Source organism: Chrysemys picta, chromosome 9, assembly GCF_011386835.1.
Source record: "Chrysemys picta bellii isolate R12L10 chromosome 9, ASM1138683v2, whole genome shotgun sequence".
Lineage (NCBI taxonomy): Eukaryota > Metazoa > Chordata > Testudines > Emydidae > Chrysemys > Chrysemys picta.
Genome location: NC_088799.1, coordinates 76,780,529 through 76,807,455, shown reverse-complemented (window position 1 = coordinate 76,807,455; position 26,927 = coordinate 76,780,529). Strand labels below are relative to the sequence as shown.

At 41.4% G+C, this 26,927-nt stretch overlaps 1 long non-coding RNA gene across 10 annotated transcripts in view; it reads right to left on the bottom strand.

Moving 5' to 3' along the window:
* Positions 1 to 26,927, bottom strand: part of LOC101935975 (uncharacterized) — a 175,797-nt gene that overhangs the window by 31,932 nt on the left and 116,938 nt on the right. For 5 of the 10 annotated variants that reach the window (XR_006175174.2, XR_006175169.2, XR_010590253.1 and 2 more), the window contains one exon: positions 23,929 to 23,972. This is a non-coding gene — a long non-coding RNA (uncharacterized LOC101935975). Of the gene's footprint in view, positions 1 to 6,779; positions 6,913 to 10,307; positions 10,397 to 10,482; positions 10,554 to 21,432; positions 23,064 to 23,928; positions 23,973 to 26,927 lie in introns of those variants that run through there. The other 5 variants (XR_010590252.1, XR_006175175.2, XR_006175177.2 and 2 more) reach the window with 4 other exon arrangements.

Below are 26,927 nucleotides of genomic sequence, written 5' to 3'. Positions count from 1 at the left end.
GCATAAAGCCATGGAAGGGTAAATTAAGGGTGGTGCCACATTCCTAGTGGTCCTAATATTTGACAAAGTGCTGTCCCCCAAGATTTTCAGTGGTGACCCATAAATGTGGGGGCTTATTTTCCAAAATTGCAGTGCATGCACCTTTTGAAAATCAGCCCCCTTTAGCGTGTCTCACACTGGACATCCAAACACGGAGGCCCCTAAAATCACCTAGTCACCTTTGAAAATCTTAGTCATGAAGTTTATTTTATAAAATGTACATGATTGCGCTGGAACAGGTGTCAACACAAACACCCCTCGGGGGCCATTTGATTGTAAGTTCCTTGGGGCTGGGACCATCCTTTTGTTCTGTACGGTGCCTAGCACAACAGGGGCCTGGGCCAGGTCTGAGTCTCCTTAGCACCACTTCAGTACAAATAATGACCAAAATAATAATAGCGTTGTCCTACTACAGTCCACAACCTTATGGAGAAGCTTGCAGTCCCTTTGGGGCAACTAGGACCTTTAGGAAATATACATACTTAAATTTGGAATTTTTTAATACTAGTCAAATTAATAATGCAGATACAACCATATTTATTGCCTTCAGTTTATAATTACTAATTTTGATTTACTGGAAATGAAAATAACTTTACCCACTATGATCTGCTCAGTCTTTTCATAAAACTTACCCTCAGAGCTTGTTTTCATTTACTGTTTAATCTTTTTTTTCCAATTATAGCGTTCGTGCTATTGTTTAGAGGAACTTATACACAGGGATATATAGAGTGCCTCTCCAATTTTCTCTCAGCCTGTGCTTTGAATTGCCTGTTCTTATCTTCTAATTAAAATGACACATGGTGGTCTGGATTGGAAATCCTATTGAATGAAACAACACAAGGTGGTCTGGATTGAAATCGTACAAGAGTGCAGCCAAAACTGGAAAGATTTTAACAGTGTCAAGTTACTGATTTCAGATCCTAGCATACTTTGGCTAAGCCGGCTGTTGAACTAATGACCAGAAGATACATAGTGAATAGCCACCAGTGAGACTGCTAATTCCTCCCATGGAGAAAGTGTAAGTAGATCATGTCACACTTTTAGCCTAGTAGTTTGGCAAAGATCCCATATATTTTTAAAAAATATAAACCCTTTCCTCTGTACAATGATGAAAGAAGTGAAAGAGAAAGTATGTTTGGTGCTAAAAAGCTTTAATACACCATATTATAGAATCATAGGACTGGAAGGGACCTGGAGAGGTCATCTAGTCCAGTCCCCTGCATTCATGGCAGGACTAAATATTATCTAGACTATCTCTGACAGGTGTTTATCTAACCTGCTCTTAAAAATCTCCAATGATGGAGATTCCACAACCTCCCTAAGCAATTTATTCCAGTGCATAAGCATCGTGACAGTTAGGAAGTTTTTCCTAACGTTCAGCCTAAACCTCCCTTGCTGCAATAAGCCCATTGATTCTTGTCCTATCCTCAGAGGTTAAGAAGAACAATTTTTCTCCCTCCTCCTTGTAACAACCTTTTATGTACTTGAAAAGTGTTATGTTCCCTTTCAGTCTTCTCTTTTCCATACTAAACAAACCCAATTTTTTCAATCTTCCCTCATAAGTCATGTTTTCTAATCATGTTTGTTGCTCTTCTCTGGACCTACTCCAATTTGTCCATATCTTTCATGAAATGTGGCACCCAGAACTGGACACAATACTCCCGTTGAGGCCTAATCAGTGCTGAGTAGAGCTGAAGAATTACTTCTCGTGTTTTGCTTACAACACTCCTGCTAATCCATCCCAGAATGATATTCGCTTTTTTTTGCAACAGTGCTACACTGTTGACTCATATTTAGCTTGTGGTCCACTATGACCCCCAGATCCTTTCCCACAGTACTCCTTCCTAATCAATCATTTCCCATTTTGTATGTGTGCAACTGATGCTTCCTTCCTAAATTGAGTACTTTGAATTTGTCCTTATTGAATCATAAATAAATCATAGATCATAATTAAGAGATTATCAAGTAAATAAAAGACACACAAAGTGAGTATTCACCCATGAAAGCTTATGCTCCAATACGTCTGTTAGTCTATAAGGTGCCACAGGACTCTTTGTCGCTTTTTACAGTTCTGTTTGTGCACTTCTTGTGGGACACTGGGGGAAACAAGTCATTCAGTTCAAACTACAACATGAACATTGACTCGGATTGGAGCTGGAATGAACATTTGCAATTAGATAGGTTTTTTTAAATGAAAAATGTCTTTGCAACTGAAGGAAAAACTGAACAATGTTCATTTTGGTTGATTTTTTTTTTCATTTTCTGATTAAACAAAAACCATAAACTGTTCAGGCTTTTGTTTGTTTGGTTTTGGTTTTTGTCTCTCGGTATGCTTACACCTCAGCATAAGCCCGAACTAGAGCCCAGACTCCAATCTAACCCCCTATGCATCTATACTGCAATTGCACTAACCCATGGCTCAGACCCAGGGCCCCAGGACTCTACAGGGCTGGAGGGTCTGAGGTCGAGTTAAGCTGTGACACAGGGTCTGAGCTCTATTGCTTTGCAGTGTAGATGCAGCCGCTTGACTTGGGTTCCGGGAGTCAGACAGAATTATCCCACAGCTTCCTTAGTGCTCTCTATCCCAACAATCTGCAATCCAGTCTATTGAAAAAGGAAGCCATCCCACCTTTGTGAACCGTAGCAGCTCAGGTCAGTTTTACCCCATTATCTTCTGATCACTAATCGGCAAGTGCACTATCAAAGAGCCTCCTAGGTTTTCAGTGGAGAGCAAACCGTGAGCTGCTTCCTGGTCACAGGAGCACAGCCAGATTTTGGTGAGTCTCTGGTGCAAGGCCAGTAAAACTGTGGACTTCAGCAAAAGCACCAGGAATGACCTCGAATACTAGCAGATAGCTAAAAGCTGACAGCTCGGCAGATTTCCTGACAGGTGATCAAAATGCAGGGAGAGTATTAAGAGACAGAAAAACGAGTACCAGAAGACCAGGGACAAGAACTGCACTTTGGGCAACTTGCCAATGACATACCAATTTTATGATGTCTTTGACCGGGTCCTGGGCACTGTGCCCAGCATAGAGGCAACTGTGCTTCATGATGACCTAATGAGCTGGGATGGTGCCCCTGAATCCAGCCTGGGGACTGATGGGAGCCCGCAGCAGGTCCCCAGTCATGAGCATGGAGTGACTCTTTTAATGAAACCAGTGCCAGAGCAGGCTGTGGATCAGGATCAACAGCAAATTCTTGGTCCTTGCTCAGAAGAGCTGTCTGATTTCACACACTCACATCCCCACCTCTGAGGAACAACCCACTGCCGAGCCTGCAGAGAACCTGGTGGAGACAGAAGCTGCCCCAGAGCCCAGTAAGTGTATTATTACAGTAATGGGAGGGATTTCTGCTGTAAGAAGCAATGCAAAAATGGTAAGCCCCAGCTACCAACATTTGGCCACTAATGGATTGTACAACCATACCTAGGTATCTCCATGTCCACCAAGTGGAGTTCAAAATGGGAGCTTTGAACTTCAAACATTCATAAATAGCTGTATAGGATACTGTTCAGTCACAGAGGTTTGCTACAGTCATTCTTGTTTTCCTGTCAGCAATTAGAAATTTGCCACTCTGTAATCACTCCTGCTGGGTCTATGCCATCACCTGTAAACAGTGAACTGAGTGTGTGTGTGTTTGGGAAACAGTCTTCTCTTTCCAAATCCAGTCCATGTCAGTTAGACGTGATCCATGCCAGGGTGGAGTACAGATTTCAGCATGTTTGCATGCAGCAATAACGGGAAGCCATGTGTGAGCTAAAACAGTGTCATGTTAATTCCCTCCTGGATTCTGACCCAATCCTGGCTACTGATAGCTGCAAACTTTTCCCGAAGTGGGAACTCCAGATAGTCAGTCACATTGCAGGGAAGGTTGTATTTTCCAGACCTCCCCTGGATAGCTGACCAGTCCACTCCACTTGCAAATGTTCTGTTCGGGCACTATTTGTTTGAATACTTCAGCTGCATACAGTGCAGGTTTCCCTCCAGGAGCTTGGAATAACATCTCCCTCTGCCAATAGGGCACCACAGCAACAGTTACGGCTTCCAAAATATGAAAGGCCTGAAAAGGCAGAAAAAGCCTTTTGCAGCGAGGTCACTAAACACCCCCCTTCCATATGGCAATTAGTTATGATTTTTTTATGAAACAGAATAAAGGTTATAATTTGAAACTTACCATTGTCTCTGCACTACTGTAGCTGCAATTAACAAGGTTCTGTCCAGAGACAATATGAGGACTGAAGCAGTGTATAGGTTCACTTTAGAACTATTGCATTTTATGTCCTTGAGATGCCACAATAATTAATTCTGTGCTCCTTCACTGAGCTACTTTAAACAATAACCCTCTGTTCCTTGTCCTGTTTCAGGACCTTAAACCTCTACTGCCTGCTATTCTTCAGGAACTCGATCCCTGGCCCAACGTACTTCATGGACTGTTCCAAAAGGAAGTGTTTCTGTGATGAAGTTACAGTCAATGTTCTTGAGAGGGCAGGGGCAGTACGAGAAGAAGACTGGGACAAGGGCAAGCTGACAGCAGGAGGAAAGCCTGTGGCTCGCCACCCAGGTGGAGGACAGGGCTTGAGGGAGGGAGCTGGCACTTGCAAAGCAGATCCTGGAACAGGACAGCAGCCAAGGGAGGGGGACAGAGCTCAACAGAAAGAACTGTTCCAGCAACTCCTGTCTATAATGGCTGCAAGAGCACTGACGCCTGCTGCCTTTCCCTACACCATGGCATGATGCCCCAGCAATGTACCCTCAGCCCAGCAGTAGCTTAGACATCTCCAGGTCGCAGGGCTGCCCGCGGGGGGGGGGGGGGGGGGGGGGGAGGGGCAAATGGGGCAATTTGCCCCAGGCCCTGCAGGGGCCCCGCAAGCCCTGGCCCGGTGACGGTCTGGGTCTTTGGCGGCATTTCGGCAGTGGGGGCCCTTCAGTGCTGCCTAAGATGCGGAGCGACTGAAGGGCCCCCCACTGCCGAAATGCCACCGAACACCTGGACCACCGCCAGGTGAGTACAAGCGCCACAGCTCCCCAGCTTTGCCCCAGGCCCCCTGAATCCTCTGGGCGGCCCTGCCAGGTCAGGGCAGCCCATGCATTCAGGACTCATGAGTGGCTGGGCAGGGTAACTAATCACTGTGCATCCTTCCTTCTTCCATTCTTCTTGGTACCCTCCCCCCCCCCCCTCACTGCCAAGCGAGGGGTAGATGTCTAAAGAAGGGAAAAGAGAACATGGAGCCAGGGGACATGTAGCAGGGCAATTGTGGGGGCTATTAACAATTTCCTGCCCTTTCTTTTTGGGTGTGTAGTTTTCTAATGGTAGCTGGCCTGGCCAAGACGGTGGGAGTGGTTTAATGTTTTAAGATACGTTTACAAATAAAGCATGTCATGTTTTCAAGACAGTTTATTGCTATCACTGAATCACATTGTACAATCACTATTCGAGATAATAACAGTAAAAACAAGTTCTGGAGCAATTAGGCATTAGTGAGCAAATTGCATTCCTCTATTTAGCTAGATACAGCAATTCACATGTCAATAAATTCCATCTGTACAGCCATTGTGCCCCCCAACCAAATTCTTTATTCATCATGTCATTCACATTTACATTGCAGGGCAATCAAGACCACCTCCTCCCAAGCACTGTCCCTCCTACCCCCAAATAAATGAGTCAGTTTTCTTTCCCATACACATTCATACAGGTGCTATTCGCCCTCTTCCATTGGGCCATGTGAGTCCATAATGTGAGAACATAAAGCATCCCTGACTTCTGCTGCTTCGGTGCAACCAGCTCCTGCAGTGGTAGCAGCACTTTCTGGCTGAGGGTACCAATCCAGCGTTCCCTTGCTGTCAGGTCTATTCAGTGGGAAATGGCTCACCTCTGGGCTTCACAAAGGTTGTGAAAAGCACAGCAAGTCAGAGCAATGCGGACAACTTTAATGGCTCTGGCATCCAGATGGGTTTGTAGACACTTCCAACGTGATTTTAATCTGCCAAAAGCACATTCAACAGCCATGCTACACCTTCTGAGAGTGTAAATTAAACCTTTCTTTGCCAGGGCCTCTGAAATCAGGGTATGGTTTTATGAGCTAAAGCAACGGGAGGTACATGGGGTTCTGCAAAATAACAGTGGGGACAGTAACACCATTTATGTCAATGTCATTTGCGGGGAAGTGTCTCAGCCTATCTATGAATGTAGACTCCCAAATGGCAGAAAACTCTGGCACTGTGAACTTTTCCTGTACAGGCTACATTGACATGCATAAATCTGCCTCTGTGGTCCACTAGTACCTGCATAACAATGGAGTAGTACTCTTTGCAGTTTATGTACTCAGGTGCTCCTTTAGGAGGACAAACTATGGGCACATGAGTCCCATCAATAGCCCTGCCACAGTTAGGAAACTGCATTCTTTCAAAGCCAGGAATTACCTCAGGGATAGCTTTAATGCCCGCCATGTTGGGGTAAACCACATGCCTCATTGCCTCAGAAACCTCCACCACCACTTTACCCACAGTCGACTTTCTCTGTGGAAAAATGAAAGGGCGGAGGAGGGGAAAAAAAGGATAGAAAGGGGGTAAAAAAATCCAAAACCTGGAATCCAAAATATTTTTGAGTTTCTATTTTGGAGAAAATCTCCAAAAAAATTTTCTAACAATAAAACATTTTCTTTTTGTTTGAAAATGTTCAGTGAAAATATATAGCATTTTTAGTAGTTATCTTTTCAATATATCAGCTCAGAGATTACAAACAATACATTAATGTAATTGTTCCATAGAGAGGAAAAATAATGTTGAATGAAAATAAAACTCAGGAAGCCAGGGCAAAACCATGAAATTAATAAGGAGGTCACTCAAGGGAGTTTTTCTGATGTCTCTCTCTCTGTAAAATAATGCAAGAACCATATGAGAAAAAAAAGAACAACAACAAGACCAATATACATACAGGAAGTCTCAAAATTGTAAATGTAGTTGAAATATCCTGATAATGGATAACAAATAGTGTGGGAGGAAGCAAATTTGAAGGTGATAGACTGTTTAAGAGTTTGTAAAGGATTCAGACAAGAGAAAATCATCTTATACATGTAAAGGAAAGCCTGCAGATCCCTAAGCACCTGTTTCATGGGCTGCATTCCGGGTAATAAACAGGCGAGCGCGCCATGATTCTAAAGCTAAAATGGTTCTATATTAAGAGACGTGTTTTCAGAAATGCCACAACAGCAGCTAGCATTCCTGCCATGTACACACAGACTAACTTCCTGGTGCCTCTTCCAAATTATTCTTTCCTGCAATCTATCCAACATGCAAGGAGGAATGGAGTGTTTCTGCACAGGGTCTCTGATGCTTTAGACCTGCAGACAGCTTTACCTCTTCTTTGAACAACTAAGGCTGTAACAAAGTTAATGAAGGAGGAAAATAGCACAATGAAGAGACAGTAAAGAAATCAAAAGGGCTTGGGGGGAAAAATCCACAAGCTACTACTATTAAAAGATGTTAACTTCCTAAACATTGGCCCCATCCCAGCAAAGCACTTAATGACATGATTCATAGACTATTCATGTGTTTGAAGTTAAGCACATGCTTAAGTGCTTTGCTGGGCCAGAGTCATAATGGGACACTAAAACTGGGAAGAAAAAAAATGAGCAACAAATTTGTGGCCTTTGCATATGACTTACATAGGGAGTAATTCTAGATTTAGATTTATGTAACAATTGTGCTATAACTAGTGATGCAGAAGTGGCGGGAGAACCATCTAAACAACTAGGACTGTAATCTAGTTAAGGATTTCATTGGGATTAATGTTCAACTAAGAAACTGAGAAAACAAGAAGATTGGATTTCAGCAGAGCAAAATTTGGAAGAATGCAGGAAGTGCAGGGTGAAATTGAACAGGATAAAGCAGTGGAGGGAAAGGACACAAAGGGGAAATAGAAAGTGTTCAAAGATAAATTAATGTATGCCCAAGGGTTATGCAAGCCATCTAGCAATATGCACACCATCTAGCAATAATTGCACAAGGAATTTTTTTTCAAAGGGGGCCAGTGTGAAGGAACAGAGAAATGTAAGAGTAATCAAGGGTGAGAAAGAGGCAGACATGGGTTATAAAACATCAAATGCAGAGCAGGATAGGAATGATTGCATAATAAAGTTAAGAGAGCATAAAAAAGTGATAAGAAAAGCAAAGGCAGAGAATGAAAGGAAACTTTTAGAAGAGGATAACATGAAATTATAACAGATTTTTCAGGTGCTGTACATAAACAACAAGAGGCCAGCAAAGCAGATCATAGGACTTCTTAGAAAAAGGGAAAAGTGATTTATTAGCTGAAGAATTATAAACTGCTGAGAGACTGCATTATTTATTTATTGGTGTTCAAAAAGATGGGAAGACAGATAACAGAATCACACCTCCTCAGAGAGAAAGAAGACATATAGGAGGTATCATGACAAGGCCTAACAATGTGAAGTACTTATTATTATTTATAATTGAATCAGGAATAAGACACCATTGTACAAGGTACTGTACAAACATGTTACAATCTAAGGCCTCCATCCTGCAAACTTTTTGGTGTAAGTGGATTCCTGTGGCCAAACAGAACCCCATTGACTTCGGTGGGATTCCATGCAGGCATAGGAATCTACCTACATGAATTAGATTGCTGCAAGTGATGCTGTAGTGGAATCTTTGGCAAAAGGTAAAGTACCAATGTTGTTAACTCTTGCAAATTTCTCTTAAATTCCCAGGTATTGGAATCATGTGAGTACATGAGAATCTCAGCTTTCATTTAAAAATTAAGTTGTTAGTCTCCATAGTTGCAGAGAAAAGTTTGAAAACACAAACCCTAAAAGATAAAAAACTAAAAAAGTCAAATGAAAACAACCAAAGATTAAGTTCTAAAAATAACAATGATTTTTTGGTGCATGACTAACTGGCAATATTGATGATCTGGACAGAGTCTAATGAGAGCTATGTTAAAAACAAACACTAAAGATAACTCAAGAAGCTCCAAATCATAAACTTGATTTTAATGCTAATGAAAAATTGAATTTGTGTTTTGGTCTGCAGTCACTAAAGTTTGTGGTCATCCTGGTCTCGTCTGTAAATGAACTCTAAATTCATGGCTCAGTTTCCTACATCTCCTGCTCACATGAGTTTCACACTTGAGGCAGATGTTCTATTGTTCCAGTAGTCTGTAATTGTCATAGGAGGTCATGACAGAGATCATATGTGAGCTTTTAATTTTCTTTCTTCCAGCCACAACCTATTCTCTCACCCTGAAAGAATTTTTTCAAAGAAGTCTGGCATCCTACTTCCACTCAAACACATCATCTTGCAGAGCTTTGAAGAAACCTCCTCCCCACAGTTAAGTTAGCTTTGGATTGCATCATTTCTTTTTGATGAAAGTGAAAGTTTACTCGGAAGTAGAGATGGACCTGAACTGATGATATCCTGGATCTGAAAAAACACACAAACTTTGAGGAAGGGTTTGGAATTCAAACGAGGATCCAAACTTCACTGATGGTGTCTCTCTTTCTCGCTCTGAGTCAAATTTTCTGACTGGGGCCCATTTCTTCTGAGAAGGGGCTAGAACTGAAAACATACAAAATGAAACTGGACATTTTTGCACAGCACTAGCCAGGAGTATTCAAGCAAATTCAATCTTCTTCTGTATTATTGCTGGAATTTTTCCTCGATGAAGGGCCTAACAATATCATGGCACAATCCTCCAAATATAGACCAAGACAGCAGTTCTAACCAATCATGTAGTGCTTGGTTGTTTTTACTTGCTGAATTTCCCATGCTGCAGCATCTCCATGGAGCTGTGCATTCAAATCATTGATGATTACATGATGTTAGGTTACAATTTAGTTCAGCTAGTGTTTAAGGAAGATGAATATAACAATGGTACCGATTCCAATAACTTCCTTTCTTACACCTCAGTGTGAAACCTCTTAGGGTAACAAAAAGTCATTCCCAATACAAAGGAGGACTTCTCTCTTTTCATCTGTGAAACATTGCTTGGTGTTTTCTCATTTTCTCCCATTTGTTTTCCCCACCGAATTTTTGGGTGCTAGATAGCTAGCAAATATGCCAGATTTGTTTGACTGAGGAAGTGTTGGAAGAGAAGAGGGAGAGAAACAAACTCAGCTTGCCGTAAGAAAGTGCAACTCTCGCTGAAGTCAATGGGAATTGTGCCCGCTCATGCCAACCTGAGTTTGGCTGAGAGAGAAAGAGAGAGAAGTCAACATTACAGTTTATATGATCCCTTCTCACTAGGAGCAGGTGAACTCATTTTACCTTACTTTGAGCCCATCTCCATTACTGTAGTTTGACCAAAGCATTATTGGGTTTATGTTCCATCTCAGAGTCTGTGAGAAAAGGAACAGATCAAAAAGAGAGGAACAACCAAATGGAAAAAAACATATCCATGGTACATTAGATACAAGGCACTCACTTGCGCCATTTGGCTATTATGGCAGGGGCTGATGTTCTGCTAGCCTTAATACATAGCACACTTCCTTTCAGCTAGGAAAAAAAAGGGGGGGAGGGTGTAATTCAATCACATTTGAAAGAACATGGAAGATAAATTACAGGGAAAAGTTTCACAAAATTAGACTTGTGGTTAAACACAAAATATAATTTAAATGATCCACAAAACCTCAAATTCTTCAAAGATCACCTATCCCTTCCTTTCACTGTTCTCTTACGCTACAGAAAGTACTCCCTATTCCTTATGAGAATACACTTGGAGCACCATCAGGCAATTATTCTCAAGTACACTTCTCTGGCAGTGCAAGGCTGAGATTAGCACATTTACTAAAAATTATGTTGGTAGCACTTTGTCTAGACAATGTAGATATGTCAGTACCAGCAGATCTGGAAATTGGGGATAAGCAATAGATGGTTATACTAAACTTCCCCTTCTCACTGCTGCCAAATGAACTGAGAGGAAATATTAAACGTACTATAATTCTCCTCCAACCACCAGCATTCCTACTGCTCTATCGATATACATCTACCATTGTAAATTGAATTCATTTGCATTTGTGTTGACTAACTATCTAAACTCAGTTGTGTTAGCATTAATGGTAATTTAATATAAATGGGCCAAATTCTCCCTCTGCTTCTATCTGCCTCAGTTTTGTGTCTCAATAGCTAAAGAAACACAGAAAAAAGATACAGATATTACCATGAAAATCACACTTACAACATCAAAATGATTTTTCTTTTAAATTGGGGATTAAATATAATTATTTTTATCTTATATGCACTTTATGCTTAACAAATAAACGTGACCTGTCTTTTAAGCTTTGTATTTCCTTTCTGCAGCCACTAGAGGGAGAAATCTGTTACTGGAATCTCATGGCTTCTAGTCTATTTTTGGAACAGCATCAGAAATATTACTGTTACATGAAAAATCTTGTCTCCTGTGTGGTAAGCATGAATAACACAATAAATAGCATCTAAAAACAAAGTGAAATACACTTTTTTTTTACAAATAAACTCCAAATAAAACCCTCAAGCCTTGCAAATTTAAACACTATGTTAATTGTTCTTGCTTTGCCTGTATTACAAATCTTTCTATTGTGTTTATTCCCATTGCATCCAGGGGCTGGGAGTCCAAATAGGAAGAAACCAGTGTACTGGTTTTCCATCAATATACAAACAAAGGTTGGATTCTAGTAGCTTAAACTAATAATGATGAAAATACCATACAATTATCTATTAGCACTAAGGGGCATTGGAAATCCACTTTCGACTGAAAACAAACCCTAAGCAGTGACATTTTTGTTTAAATAACTTGGACATTATAAATTCCTGGATGTACAACCCTCCTTTTATTCCATCAGCCACAAGAAAGAGACTTGTATTGGTTAAGGAATTTGCTTGTATTGTTGTACCTTAAATACTTTAAAGAGAATAATTATCACGAGTATCTCATGCTGACAAGGCCATTTTGGTATGAAAAGTTATTGAGACAAAATTTTCAAACTTGGGTTGCCCAAAGTTGGCACTTAAATCCACACTTCAGTGTCTAAAGAAGAAGAGGTCTGAGAATCGGGGTGCTGGGTCACCACAACTTCCATTGAAGTGCTCCTTCCAATTAATGGATTGCTGATGGCTAGCGATGCGCAATTGACCCTGGCTTCATACACTAGACACAGATAAAAGGCCTCCTTATGGACCATTTTTCCTTGTAAGGAAGGAGAATTTATGAGATCAAGGCCTGGTCTATGTTCCTTCGCTTAGATTTACATAGTTCCTCTTGTTGGGCCTTAGTTCCTTAGAATCATAGAACATTAGGGTAGGAAGAGACCTCAGGACCAACACCAACACCAACTAAATCATCCCAGCCAGGGCTTTGTCAAGCCGGGTCTTTAAAATCTCTAAGGATGGAGATTCCACCATCTCCCTAGGTAATCCATTCCAGTGCTTCACCACCCTCCTAGTAAAATAGTGTTTCCTAATATCCAACCTAGACCTCCCCCACTGCAACTTGAGACCGTTGCACCATGTTCTGTCATCTGCCACCACTGGGAACAGCCTAGCTCCATCCTCTTTGGAACCCCACTTCAGGTAGTTGAAGGCTGCTATCAAATCCCCCCTCACTCTTCTCTTCTGCAGACTTAGTTCCTAGTTCCCTCAACCTCTTCTCGTAAGTCATGTGCCCCAGCCCCCTAATCATTTTCGTTGCCCTTCACTGGACTCTCTCCAATTTGTCCACATCCCTTCTGTAGTGGGGGGACCAAAACTGGACACAATACTCCAGGTGTGGCCTCACTAATGCTGAATAGAGGGGAATAATCACTTCCCTTGATCTGTTGGCAATGCTCCTACTAATACAGCCCAGTATGCCATTAGCCTTCTTGGCAACAAGGGCACACTGCTGACTCATATCCAGCTTCTCGTCCACTGTAATCATCAGGTCCTTTTCTGCAGAACTGCTGCTTAACCAGTCAGTCCCCAGTCTATAGCGGTGCATGGGATTCTTCCTTCCTAAGTGCAGGACTTTGCACTTGGCCCTGTTGAACCTTTATCAGATTTCTTTTGGCCCAATCCTCCAATTTGTCTAGATCACTCTGGATCCTATCCCTATCCTCCAGCATATCTACCTCTCCCCCCAGCTTAGTGTCATCTGCAAACTTGCTGAGGGTGCAATTTATCCCATCGTCCATATCATTAATAAAGATGTTGAACAAAACTGGCCCCAGCATCCCCAGTGGCTCCTGCTCTGCATGGGAACAGATTCCCACATTGCAGATCTCAAGGGAATGCAGGGGAACTGTGTTAGAGTCATTCCCCTCCTCCCCCCCCCCCCGCCCAAAACAAACCTAAAAGCAAATAGAACAGCAGGAACAGGAGAGCATTCTCACACCTGCCTTACAATAAGGAATGGATCTGGACCTAGGCTACTTTGACACCATTCTTATAAATCAACTGGGTAACTATAATTGTTGCTGAAAGGTCCTATATTTATATTTATTGGTTCAGGGGCCTACAAAAATGCAATATTCTCTCTGTGCCATCCAAATGATTTTTTTCAGAGGTTGTGTGTTGGAAAACTTTAGAAGGTCTTCCAGCCATTTGTTTATTAAAAGCTATTCCAGAGTAATTTTTCATTCTAAAAGGATTTCCACCAGGCCTTAAAAGTTACGGTGTATGCAGTAAGTATGCCATTCACAAACATTTCCTTTAATTGCAAAGTTTCTCTATGCCGGAATCTGTTCTACACTGATTCCACAATATGCACTCCCCATAAACCTGAATTACAGGCTAGGCTTCATTTTAAGTATGAAATATTAAATGAGATCCTAATAGTTAAATCAGTCCATTGTCATTACAATAGTGTAACTCGGGTTGGCAGACCCCAGCCTCAGTGATGTCACCATCACCATTTATACTTGGCTATGATAGTGAACAGAGCCCAATTTGTATGAATTAGCTTTGATCGATTAAAGGTATTAACATTTTTTTTAATCCTGGATCAGTTTGAATTATCGGCTGCTTTTTAGTGTTTTAAAAATGCATCTCAATGACTTAAGACGACAGGTTAAAATTGTTAATAGATTGCCGTGAAAAAGACAGAAGTGTAGTTAGCATTTTTGAAGCCAAAGTGGAATTGTGGAGGATTAGAACCTCTGATCATCAGATGATCCAAGCCACATTTTGATACCTTTGCTCAGGCTGAATGGATTGGTACTATACACCTCCAATAGTCCTACTCTCTTTGCAGTCAGAAAGGATATCAGATCATTGGGGCTACTCAATGAGACAGGGGCTACATGATTGGAGTTTGAATGGCAGAACCTACCTCACAGTAAGGAAACCATTTCCTTATCTTGTAGGGATAGTTTATTTCTGGCTCTTTAAACACAGCCGTAAGGAGGAGCAGATACTCTGCCTACAGGGAGCACTGGGATGCATTGTGGCCCCACAAAGGCACAGTTCCCTCTGCAGCCCCTTTGTTTCAGCTAGGGAGGGAGTATTCTAAGGTGCCCTTTTCATGGTGCAGCACACTCCATTCCACAGCAAGTGGGGAGGATAGAGTCATGGTTTTGCCAACTCCTTGCCCCACCTGATACACTTGTTTCTTGGCATTTGGCATTCAGCCCCTCTTCTGTCCTTGGCACACAGCCCTGCTTATATTTTCTTACCTCCTGACTTGGGGAAAGTCTCTTCCCCCAGTGGTGCTGATTGCACATGCACAACTGCAGGCAGTTCCTGTCAACAGTTCTGCCATGGCAGGGCGCAGACAGCAGCCAACCTTCAGCAGAGCAGAACTCCCTGCAGAAAACCATGGGGAGGCAGCTGCTTTTAACGATGAGAGAGGCCTGCGACCAACTGAAGGTCAGGACCTGGGTGTCTGATAACCCCAGTTTGCTAATGAGCAGTTTCTAATACCCCTTGCTTCAGCAGTTATGCCCTGTCCAGGATTAATACTTTTGGGGCTGCAAAATTTCATAACAAACCCCCCCATACCAAGTGAAACTCATCTATTTTTGGATTTCAGTAAATGCCCCAAACTAGGCACTGTTGCATGGAGGCAGGTGAACCCGTACTGAGTTTCATGCAGACATGCCCTGTCCCACCCGGGGTTGGGGATGAGGGAGGGATTTATGGTGTTGCATAGTTTGGCCCAAACCCAGGAAAAACTTGGCAGCTATGGTTAACTTTCACTTTGAGATTCAAATCTCAAAGCGATGCTCTGGGAGTGAGTACACAATAGGGTGCTGCCTGTCCAGGTTTTCCCAGGGTCATCCCGTTTTTGAAGTAGCTGTTGCAGGAAATCTGTGAGGGTGCTCAGTACACACTGCCAACTGTCCAGTTTTATGGGCTCAGTATCCCCTGCTGTACTGTTGTTTTGTACCTCAGAGAGGCAACCTTAGTACACAGGCTAACCAAAATTCAAACCCACCCCGTGCTCCCGTGAACTGAAAGAGCTGAGCTTCTCACAGCTCTTTAGGTACCTATCCCTCAAGGGTAGTCCCAGTTGAAACTTACTCATATCCTTCAAGCACCCTGAGCTCCTCTGGTGTAAGTCACTATAGAATTGTAATAATCTATTATTATTGTTGTTCTAATAGTGCAGTTGGCCTGTTGTACAAGGGAGAGGCGCTAATACAAAAACATGTCTGCACTGAAAGAGTCTCTGAAATAGGCAGAATATTGTGGAAGGAAGTGACAAAGGCCTTAAGTTATCTGCAGTGTCAAGCATATGTATGTAGCAGATAAATGGACAAGAGTTCAAATCAAAGACTGTATGACAGCAATTGTTTTTGAGGTTTTTTTCGGGACCTTCCTCTGTTCTACCAGGGAATCCAGCCTTTTCAGAGGCAAGGTGTTCCTGCTATTGCAGGCTTTGGACAGAAAGCACACTGCTGCTACCCTCTTATATAAAATGAACAAACAGCTGAATCGCTGACCCCAAATGGCCTTTTCCCTAGGATTTGTGGTTTGGACAATGAAGCCAACATTTTACATGCAGTCAGTGGTGGTGCTTGGAATAGTGCACAAACCATGTTTTGAGTGTACTCTCTTCTTCCTCTAGGATGCTAAATACTGTACATCTGAATAATTTTTTTGAAAAACCACTTTGTAATGCACTGCACTGTAATGAAACACTGCACACCTTTGTGCGAAACACTTGGCAATAAATGTGTGAGTGCATTATGAATATACAGTAGGAAAAGTATAGTACCCTATTTATAAAGCATAGTATATGGAAAGGCCATTTAGCAAGATACAATAGGACTAATAGTTCCAATTTGAAAATAAAACTCCTGAGAAAATAAAAAGACAAAAAATCTAATAATGTATAACATATAGTACTTTGAACTTATAAACATTAACTATTTAATGGTCACAACAGCCATAAGTAGTAGCCAGGTAACTATTATCCCTATTTTATGAATATGGAGATAGAGAGGCATCGGCAGAGTTGGGAATAGAACCTATATGCCAGATTCTTGACTAGAGTAAATTGGTGCATTTCCATTAACTCAAAGGAGCTGTGCTGATTTACACCCGCTAAGAAGTTGGCCCCAGGAGCTCTGAACTCCCAGCTCTTTTTCAGCCCACTAGATTACACTGCCTCCCACCAGATCTACCCAGAAATACAGTGATGATAGGATCCACTGTAGCCTAGCAACTGTGTGCTTAGTGCTACTTACCACTGACTCACTGAACAGGAGGATACGTCTTCACTACAGAGTTAACTTGGGCTCTTACCTGGCCCCCATCCCAACGCAAAAATCCTTTCTCCCAGGTTTGGACATGCTCTGAAACCAGACCAGTTTGCTTGACTGGGAGTGTAGGGAAGAACTCAGTCTCCATTTTAACTTGGGCCACAACCCACCCACCCTTGCAGTGTGGATAATCCCAGTTATTTCACTTGGGTGCTGATCATCCTCCAATACCTTCCCACAATTCCCTCTCGGCCATATTTTCCAGCTCTTCTACCTAATCTCTTCTTCTGCACCAGAAGTCATCTAACAGTTTATATACACGGAGTCAAGATTTAAACCCCACATTTCCATGCAGCCTGCTTCATCTCTGCACAGCACTTGATGCCATCTCAGAGATTCTCAGCCCAGCATGCTGCCAGGAGGTCAGAGGCTCACACTACACAGTGGTGCAGATTAGTGCAGGCCAAAGAACCATGAGATGTGACCCCAGAAGTCCTAGTGCCTAACGCAGGTTTAGTGCAGGCCCAGTGCAGACATGGCTACACAGGTATCACTCAGATATGGCTTAGAAGTGTGGATGCTCGCAGCTGAACTTGGCTAACCCAGGTTCCCAGACCTGGGATAACTCAAATCCCATATCCAGGAAAACTCCATCAATGGTCTGATCACCAATATGTCTGATCACCAAAACTGGAATATTTACGGAAATGTGAAACAAATTGAGGATGAAAGCAGCATGCACTACAATACTCTGATTCAACAACAACAAAACAGCATTCAGGCATAACAGCAGGCACAAGATCACCATTGTACTTTTGGCTTCCAGTCATTCTGGTTATAAAAATGCATTTCCTAGGCCATTCAGAACACAAAGTAAACATTATTCCATGGTCCAAAAACTTTAACTATGTTAATGTGCATGCTCTGTATTTTATCTGCAAACCCAAACACACATAGATTGTTCTGAACACAAAGTATTACCTGGGATAGCACTTCAAATGCAAATTAAGGGCTCTGTAAAATTATTGTAATGCAAGAGTACCATGGTTTATTAACAGCAGATTTGCAAGGTTAATTTTCAATTACGTATTTCTTATTAATTTTCTAGCTGTCTTGCTATTATTAAATTTAAAGAGGAAGATACTTTCAATGTGTCCAGCTTCTGTGGCTTTATTACTGATAATTATTCCTATTTTCCAATTTGTGTTACTCTCGCGTCTTGCAAAATTTGTAATTAATGAGCAAATAATTATGGCAGCACTTACTAGAGCTGCTTTAGTTAAAGCTGTGTCAGCTTTTGCATTAGGGTCCCCATTTTTCAAGGGTTTATAACTCAAGCATAAAAATTCACTCTGAGCAGCACCTTGTCATACGAGCCATCAGCTGAGAGTGATTCTTCTTTTTTCAATGTTTCTAAACAGCATTGTTTGGTTCGATTTAAACGATTGGCCATTATAAATATAAAATATTAAAAGGTCAAGAGGTTTACTGCTCTTACATTTTTCAGTATTATGATGACTTCAGTAGATAAATAGATAGGTACACATTTTTAAAGTGACAATTTTCACATATTAAAGTTAAAAGTGAGAAGCGGAATATCTCCAAAGAACAGAACTGAGCTGTTGAAGCCTGATGCACTTTACAAAATAAGCAGAGCCGAGGATGTTTGACATACATGGGAGATGTGCATTCTGGACCCAACCTGGCTAAGAGCTTAAGCACACACTAAACTTTAAGCAGATGCATGGTCCATTGGAGTCAATGGGACCATTCCCACATGTGCTTGATGACCCAATTCTACAAAGCACTTAAGCATGGGCTTAACTTTAAATACGTGCTTAAATCCATCCCTATTTAAAAGTAACAGCTGCTTATATGCTTTACTAAATTGGGGCTCCCAGGCTTAATCCTGCAAGCTGCTGAGGACCCTCAACTCCTACAGAAGTCAATGGGAGCTGACTCAGCACCTCACAAGAATCTCAGCACCCTTCAGCATTCATACCTGTTCATGTAATATTTAGAAACTGGCCATTAGTGTCACCTGTATGTAAGTGTCTGGCTTCTATTTTCCCCTGTTTAATCAAAATGGAAAAAAGTCAGGACAGGTTAAAATAGACACATCACACATACCAAATACATGGCAATTCAAAAACCCTTCCCTGGAGAACAGTGTGAAAAGATTTAGAAAGTTTTTTCCCAATTACCTTTTTAACACCTGTGTGAATGTGGACACAACTAACTCTTTGGGGCGAGCACTGTGCCATGTCATATCTATTTAGACTGCAGCCTCTGAGTGCTCCAACAGCAACAAGAAGATACATTTATTTTTTATGCTGGGTTGCACACACTCTCTTTCTCTCCTTTTTTCCCCTTCATGGTTTAGTTTGTCTGTTGTACACTCCACTGTTTTCCACCAGTAAAATGAGTGTCTGGAAGCAAGGGGAGAAGGTAGCTAGTACAACCATTGACCCAAATAAAAACTATGGATCAGGACCTAAGAGGCTCTGCAAAATTCAGGAACTACTGCAAAGGGAAGATAATGCACAAGTAGCCAGAAGGCCATAGGGAGAGTTCAGATTAGTGAGTTGATCACAATGCCGTCACTGGGAACATCAGAAACAATAAAGCTAGCGGAGAGAGCAAGGTACTGTATAAGGGCTGCCACAGCTTCAAAGAAAATATGTGATTCCAAAAGCTACTGGGAGACAGAAATGTTGTGTGACTACTTCCTCCCAAACATCCCATGCAAATATGCTGCTTGCAGAGGCATTGTGGCTGCACTGACTAGTCATGCTTTCTGCTCCTTCTTTTGCAAAGACTCTTCAGAGGCTCCTATTTGCTCCTATTTCTTGGGCTCTGCAGGACCCACCATTTTTGGAGCAACTTGGCCTGAGTGCTTAGTTTGTTTAAGGCAGCACTGTAACATCCATGCAGTAGAGGCAGGGGACAGGGAAGAGTCATCATTGTGTATGCGGGTTTTGTTTTTGTTTTTTTCCTGTTAAGAACAGGAGAACTGAGGGTACTTGAATCTGAGATGACCACATCAGTCAAGCAGTTTTACTTGTTGGGAAACTCAGCCACAGACAACCCTGGTATAGCACAGCTCAGGGAATGAACAGTCCAATCTGCACACTTGCGCAATTACACTGATAGATCATGCTAAACCAACCTGATCTTCTTCTTTGAGAAGGTAACAGATTTTCTAGACAAAGGAAACGTAGTGGATCTAATTTACCTCAATTTAAGTAAGGCATTTGATACAGTTCCACATGGGGAATTATTAGCTAGATGATCATAATGGTCCCTTCTGACCTTAAAGTCTATGATTCAATCAAAAAGAAAGGTTTTAAGACAGTTAACATATAAGCGATAAAGACAGAAAAGGTTACAAACAAACAAAAGTAAATATACACTTTCTAATGGTTAAGACCTAACTTAGCAAGCTACAGTCTTTGTTCAAGGTAGTTTACTCACCAGCTTTCCTTTCCCAGTAATGGCAGACTAGCTCTTAGCCCGAATCCCCAGAAAGTCCAAGTTTCTGTCTTCCCAGGTGAAGGGTAACTCAGTAGCTCTCTGCCCCTCTCTCTATAGATACAGGGTGGGTGAGGTAATTTTTTTTTTATTGGCCCAACTTCTGTTGGTGAAAGGGACTAGTGTTTGTGCTTACACAGAGCTCTTCTTCAGGTCTGGTCTCTCTTTATAGTCCAGTAAACCTTTGAAAAATCTCTCTCTCTCAAAGTTCAATGACCCTGCGTCAAGAGGCAGGATGGTTTCCTGGGGGTGCAGTATCTATCCCCCATTGAGAGTGTTCAATAATCACTTTTCCCTCCTGATAGCTCTGTTTGCTTGGCATGCAAATGTGTTTTTCTTTGTCTTTGGTCACACCTTGCTCAATTTACTTGGGGGAGACATTTAAGCAGGCAGAACCACATTCCTTTATCTGGAAAAAAAACTGTATATCAACTCCTCTTCACATGCCTGCTTTAAACACATTTTAGTCATAATTCCGGCACATCTGTATAATCCTTTGTAGGTTGACCATACATCCATCACACAAGGATAGTAATGATCAGTGATTTATTAGTGTTCCAATGGCATAGTACTTGACACCTTTTGGGTATATATCAAGACAACAGTGTGTTAGGTGTAGTGAGTATGTCAGGCCTGGCAAGAGTTACTCTCAGAGTAGTGAATCACCAGTGGGTCTCTGGGTCACATCTATATTCCTGTATCTGTAGAGGTAGACAGAATTAAACTTCTCCTTAGATGGAGTGCCAAATTCTAATTGAAGTTATACCAGCTTCCATCCAGAGTGACTCCACTGAAGTTAACTGAGTTATTTTGGATTGACACAGGTGTATGGGAGTGCAGAACACGGTCCACAAGCACTGCATTTTTGCAAAGTACATTTTTTTTAACGTAACATGAGACCTCCACTGCTAAAGAAGATACAACCACATTTTCTCACTGTGAGTTGTTTGCCTCCGAAGAAGCTAAACGCCAGCACAAACGTAGAGAAAATAAAATAAAAGCATGTCATTGCCACCCTGAGGATCACTTCATATTTCATAAGCGTTTTTATCCTAACATCAATATTCTCACCAATAGCCATTGTAAACCTTACCATGCTAAAAGAATACTGATATCATTATTTCTCTCTCTCTAACACACACGCACACACACGCACAGGCAGAATAAAGCCCAAAACACACTGATGCTTTTATTCCATAAGAAAAGCTTTATATAAATACCAGCAGTTACTCCACATATTGGATGACTGTCGAGCTTTTAGGTAAATATTTTCTGCTACTGAACTAATGTCATGCGTGACATGCTTCTCCAGTTAAGATTAGTTTGCTAAAGCTGGTCAAAGAAATCTATATGTACTCATATTCCCTAGTTGCTGGGGGGCCTTACATTTTGACTGTAACCATGGTGCTGCTGGATTTATCATGACTGCATGGCACAATGTGTGTCTCATCATTCTTTCCTGGCAGCTTTGTACAGCTTTTATTTAGCTGTAAAAATAATTTACATTTCGTGAGCATCTGAATTAAAGATAAACTAGAACTATGACATCCAGGGATAGATACTTTTATGCAAATTTATTTATAAAACAAATCATATTTAGAACATAACATCACACCAATGTCTTCTTCAGACAGCTTGTCTCTTTTTACAAATATTTAAATCTTTCTTATGGGGAACAATATATTAAAGTATAATGTATACATTTGCCATGCAAATGGAAATACAGAAGATGAACAATTCTCAGTGGTTATTTACATCAATGAGTAAAATTTGGGAAGCTGGGTTAGTCACAGGTTTGGTTATGGGGTTAGGAGTTTTTTCACCATGACAGCATTGATTTGAATGTTTTCCAGGTCAGTAGTGACTATCCTGGCCCCATTGACTTCAGTAGGGGGGCAGGATTTCACCCCTAGTACACACTAAGCTGCTTTGTGGCCTATATGACATGCATTGTTATTAGTTCAGTTGCTGGGGGTCAACAATCCACATCACAAACAGCACCATCACCTTTACTCTAGTGCCATTATCATCTGTTGCAACTTACCTGACACTTTCTATCATCAGGACATTTCAATAAAAAACTATGTCCCTTTTAAGTATGCCTGTATCTCTTTTCAGGATCATGACCTATATATGCTATTTGCCACTCACTCCAACTATTGTGTTGCTCAATTACTCCTTAATACAACTACTGCAAAGAGTCAAAAACTCTTTTATATTCTAAAATATCATAAATCACAGTATTTTGCACTGTGTTCCAAATGTTTAAAAATGGTTCGTTTTACAAAAACAATAAAATGAAAAAAAAAAAACACCAGAATTATACACGTTTTGGCTGATAATAAGGCTATTATGAGTACACAATGTAAAATTTTGAAATTTGATTTGAAAATAGGCACAATTTAAAATCTTACAGGTTTTTAGGTACAAAAATATGAATTTCATGAAATTACTAAAAAATGAAAATTTGAGCTCAGAAATGACTGGAAAGAACTAAGAAAAAATTCCACCTGAATGTCACGAAATCATTTTTTTCAGTTTCATCAGACTTTTCCTTCTGATCTTTTCACTCGGTCGCTTTTATGTTATCTCATTTCTACATGGTCTCTATTTCTTGATTTGTGTCCAAAAAATTCTACAGTTAGTTTCTTGAGTTCCCATAAAGCATAAGGCTGGTGTTTGATCAATGGTTTCACTATAACACTCTTCCTGTTTGGTGACAGCAACATCTCATCCATGTCAGAAGCCTCGGCTATTTACCATCCTTTTGCAGCTGTGAACTCTCTGCTGTGTGATTCCATTTTCACTGTATGTTACCCTAAAAAGGTACAGAGGATGCCATAGAATTGTTTTCCATTTCTAAAGAAAAATTGCAAAAATTCTAAATGGCAATAAAACACATCACAAATGTTGATATGTTTTCTTACTACAAATGTGCTCTGGCAAAGGCTGGACACTTGCACCACTACTCTGCTTCTCTTAGTCTAATGCTAATGCAAATTATCTCAATCTCAGAGGCAGGAGCATCTCAGAGGATGGATCATGCAGCACAATGTGCTCTTATGTTAGCGCTCCAGTAAATGGTGTTTGCCTGTGGCAATGGGATCCTGTGAGAGTTGGAAGGAATACTATTGCTGTTAGGTTCCAGCTTTCTATCCAGACTGTTTTAGCTCAAATCAATGCTTGCCCCAGCCCAGTTTGTGTGGATGTATGCACTTCTAACTGCAGACACTAAAGAATAGCTGGTGATGCGAGTGATCCTGCTTTGGCTGATATGTCACAGGCTGTTCCTCTTTCATCACTCCCTTTGGCACTCTGACAAACGTTTTGTGCAATAACCTCTGTCGAATGCTGCAGGCAATATCATGCTCCGTCTTTAGCTCTGCTTCCGTGTTCAGACCAAATATTGCTCGTGAATCAGAAATAACACAAAATATTAGATCCCTTTTGGTTGGAAAGTATGCTCTGTTAGGTGTTTGCTGCACTGAAACTGTACAATCCACAAGTTCCCTGAACTCTTCAGCATCTGTACTTTATATACAAAGTTACTTAAGTCTCACAGTACTTTTGCCAATTGTGCAGAGAGCTTGTAGACAGATATACATTCTGCTGTATTTTAAGGTATGTTAAAATATTTTCCAATAGTATTGCATGCCAATATGCAGTCTGAGTTTTTCTCTTACCTGCCACATGAACCCTGTAGGTTTCTCCCTTTCTGCGCATAGAGCTGGGGGGACAACAACAGAACAAACTCTTACTTATTTGCAATTCCCACTTCTGCAGCTTGTCTGCCATCTTGAGGGATGGCCAGCAGCTGAAAAGTGCATCTGAGAGGATATTTGACTTTTAAAGATAATTTTTCATGGTAGGAGGCAATGATTCAGCAAATAATTATAATAAGCAAGAACAATAACCAATGAACATTGTTTCTAAACAAGTCCTCTTCTATGCTTTGTATTTTTGCCTGTAAACTGTCATTTTACTAATCTGCAGGCAGAACTTTCTGCCTTGATTTTCTAAGGGCTTTCCTAAACACTGACATCAGTGATTGACAGGTGGGTTCTGCACCCCCCACATCCATCAGATTCGTGGAGACAGAAAACTTAGTGTGAAGATTTGTGAATGGGCAAATTGAAGTGAAAATGGCAAGAGTGTTAATCCACTCAGTAGGATTCCTGTCCCTTAACCATTCCTAATCTAGTTTGTCTTCTATCTTTAGATGATACAAAGGTGACTGAACAAGGAAAGAGGTAAAGGGGAAGCATGGGGAAAGATAGCAATTCAAGCTGAGGGACACAAATGGGACTACTTGCAGGGTAATTCAACCTGAGTAAGAGTGGCAGAATCTGGCCCTGAGTTATCATGATTCCATGTCTTCCAGCAACACAATCTCGCTACCATGTAAGTTCACCTCATGATTCCTACTCAATAGCAGCTCAAGTAGACTCAAGAATTTCATCACCTCACTTTTCACTTCCTTATAGTTATCATTACAGTGCTGAAAAGTGGGTTATTATTGCTTGTGTGTGTATAAAATTCGCTGTATGTATAAAATGTACCATTATATTAGAGAGACAAGGTGGGTGAGGTAATATCTTTTATTGGACTAACTTCTGTTGGTGAAAGAGATGAGCTTTCAAGTTTCCTTGTTGGTTTCCTTGGTCAGTGCTACAACAGGAGATCACTGTTTTTCACAACAGTTCTATTTTGTTAGCATTGCAGCACTGTTTGCCTGAATTTTCCTACTCTGAACCCTTTATCCCCTGCCTTGCAAAATCTCAGTTCTGAGAGAGCTACACTGAGCAATGTGTTTGCTGCTGCCAGATCTGCCTATGGTGCATTCTCTTTTCTTTTCAGTATCCAGGACATTTTAGGAGAACATTATCCTATCCAAAATATCTTCCTTTTTTAGTATTCTTAATCCATCCTTTCTGCTTTTGTTCATCATCCCCTCACTCAAAAGGATCAAAGATAAGTGTCTCTTAAACCCCTTTACACTGTTTGGGCCATTTCCTGTTAGTGAGACCCTCCTAATCCCCACCAACTTCAATGAGAGATCTAAGAACCAAATGATAGCAAGATATAGAACTTTGTTTCAATTGACTTCCCTGGGAACTCATTCCATGGGACCAATATCTACCTTCAAATTCATGCATGATTTCCATGGACACCAATGAGGCTTACACGGGCAAAAGTGAAGGACCACCTGGCCCTTTGTAAAATGTAGTTCTCCTAAATTCCTCATTTTATTCCTACTTTCCTGATTTTTACATTATGTTCCCGAGATTTTTTTCTCCACTTCTTTACCTTTAAACTAGTCCTTTATCACTTTCAATTTTAGTTTTGTTTCTCACTTTGCTGTATAATATTGGAAAACAAACAATTATCTGACCATCTTCACTCAGACAGACTTTTTTTTATTAATTTGGTATAAACATATATCATTCAAAAATGAAGCTGAAACTACAGCTTAGACTCGGAGAGGAGATGGTTTCCTGATATCCATCAAGGTTCTGCAATATTCTTTTCCAGTTCTGTTTTTACCCAACCTTTTGCTGCTTACCTCTTTTTCTAAGGGCTGGTCCACACTAAGCCCCCAGTTCGAACTAAGATACGCAACTTCAGCTACGTGAATAACGTAGCTGAAGTCGAAGTACCTTAGTTCGAACTTAAAGGTACTTACTGCAGGTCCACACGCAGCAGGCAGGCTCCCCTGTTGACTCCGCCTACTCCTCTCGCGGAGCAGGATTACCGGCATCGACGGTGAGCACTTCTGGGATCGATTTATCGCGTCTAGACAAGACGCGATAAATCGATCCCAGAAGATCGATTGCTTGCCACCGAACCAGCCAGTAAGTATAGACATACCCTAAGTCCATCCTTTTGCGATAGTGAGTACAGCCAATCACAAGGGTATTCAGATCAACACTGAATGATGGCTTTTGACTTTCTGTCTATATTGTGTGACAGACCCAGACCAGTGGGGTACTGGAGTCTGGTAGAGGGCAAATATACTGGTCACTGGATGAGTAGTTTTCTGTTCCCTGAGTGACCAGAGCAGGGGCTGCACTAGAGTAATCAGGAACCTGCTAGAACCAGTTAAGGCAGGCAGGCTAATTAGGACACCTGAAGCCAAATAAGAAGAAGCTGCTAGAATCAATTAAAGCAAGCTAATCAGGGCACCTGGGTTTTAAAAAGGAGCTCACTTCAGTTTGTGGTGCGAGTGTGAGGAGCTGGGAGCAAGAGGCGCAAGGAGCTGAGAGTGAGAGGGTGTGCTGCTGCAGGACTGAGGAGCACAAGCGTTATCAGACACCAGGAGGAAGGTCCTGTGGTGAGAATAAGGAAGGAGTTTGGAGGAGGCCATGGGGAAGTAGCCCAGGGAGTTGTAGCTGTCATGCAGCTGTTACAGGAGGCACTATAGACAGCTGCAGTCCACAGGGCCCTGGGCTGGAACCCGGAGTAGAGGACAGGCCCGGGTTCCCCCCAAACCTCCCAATTGACCTGGACTGTGGGTTCTTCCAGAGGGGAAGGTCTCTGGACTGTTCCCCAACCCACATGGTGAATCTCTGAGGCAAGAAAATCCGCCAATAAGCGGAGGAACTTTGTCACAATTGAGACTCTCTGCTTTTAGTTTTCCTATAGCCGAGCTAAAACTAGATTTTCTGTTTCATATGAAATTCTG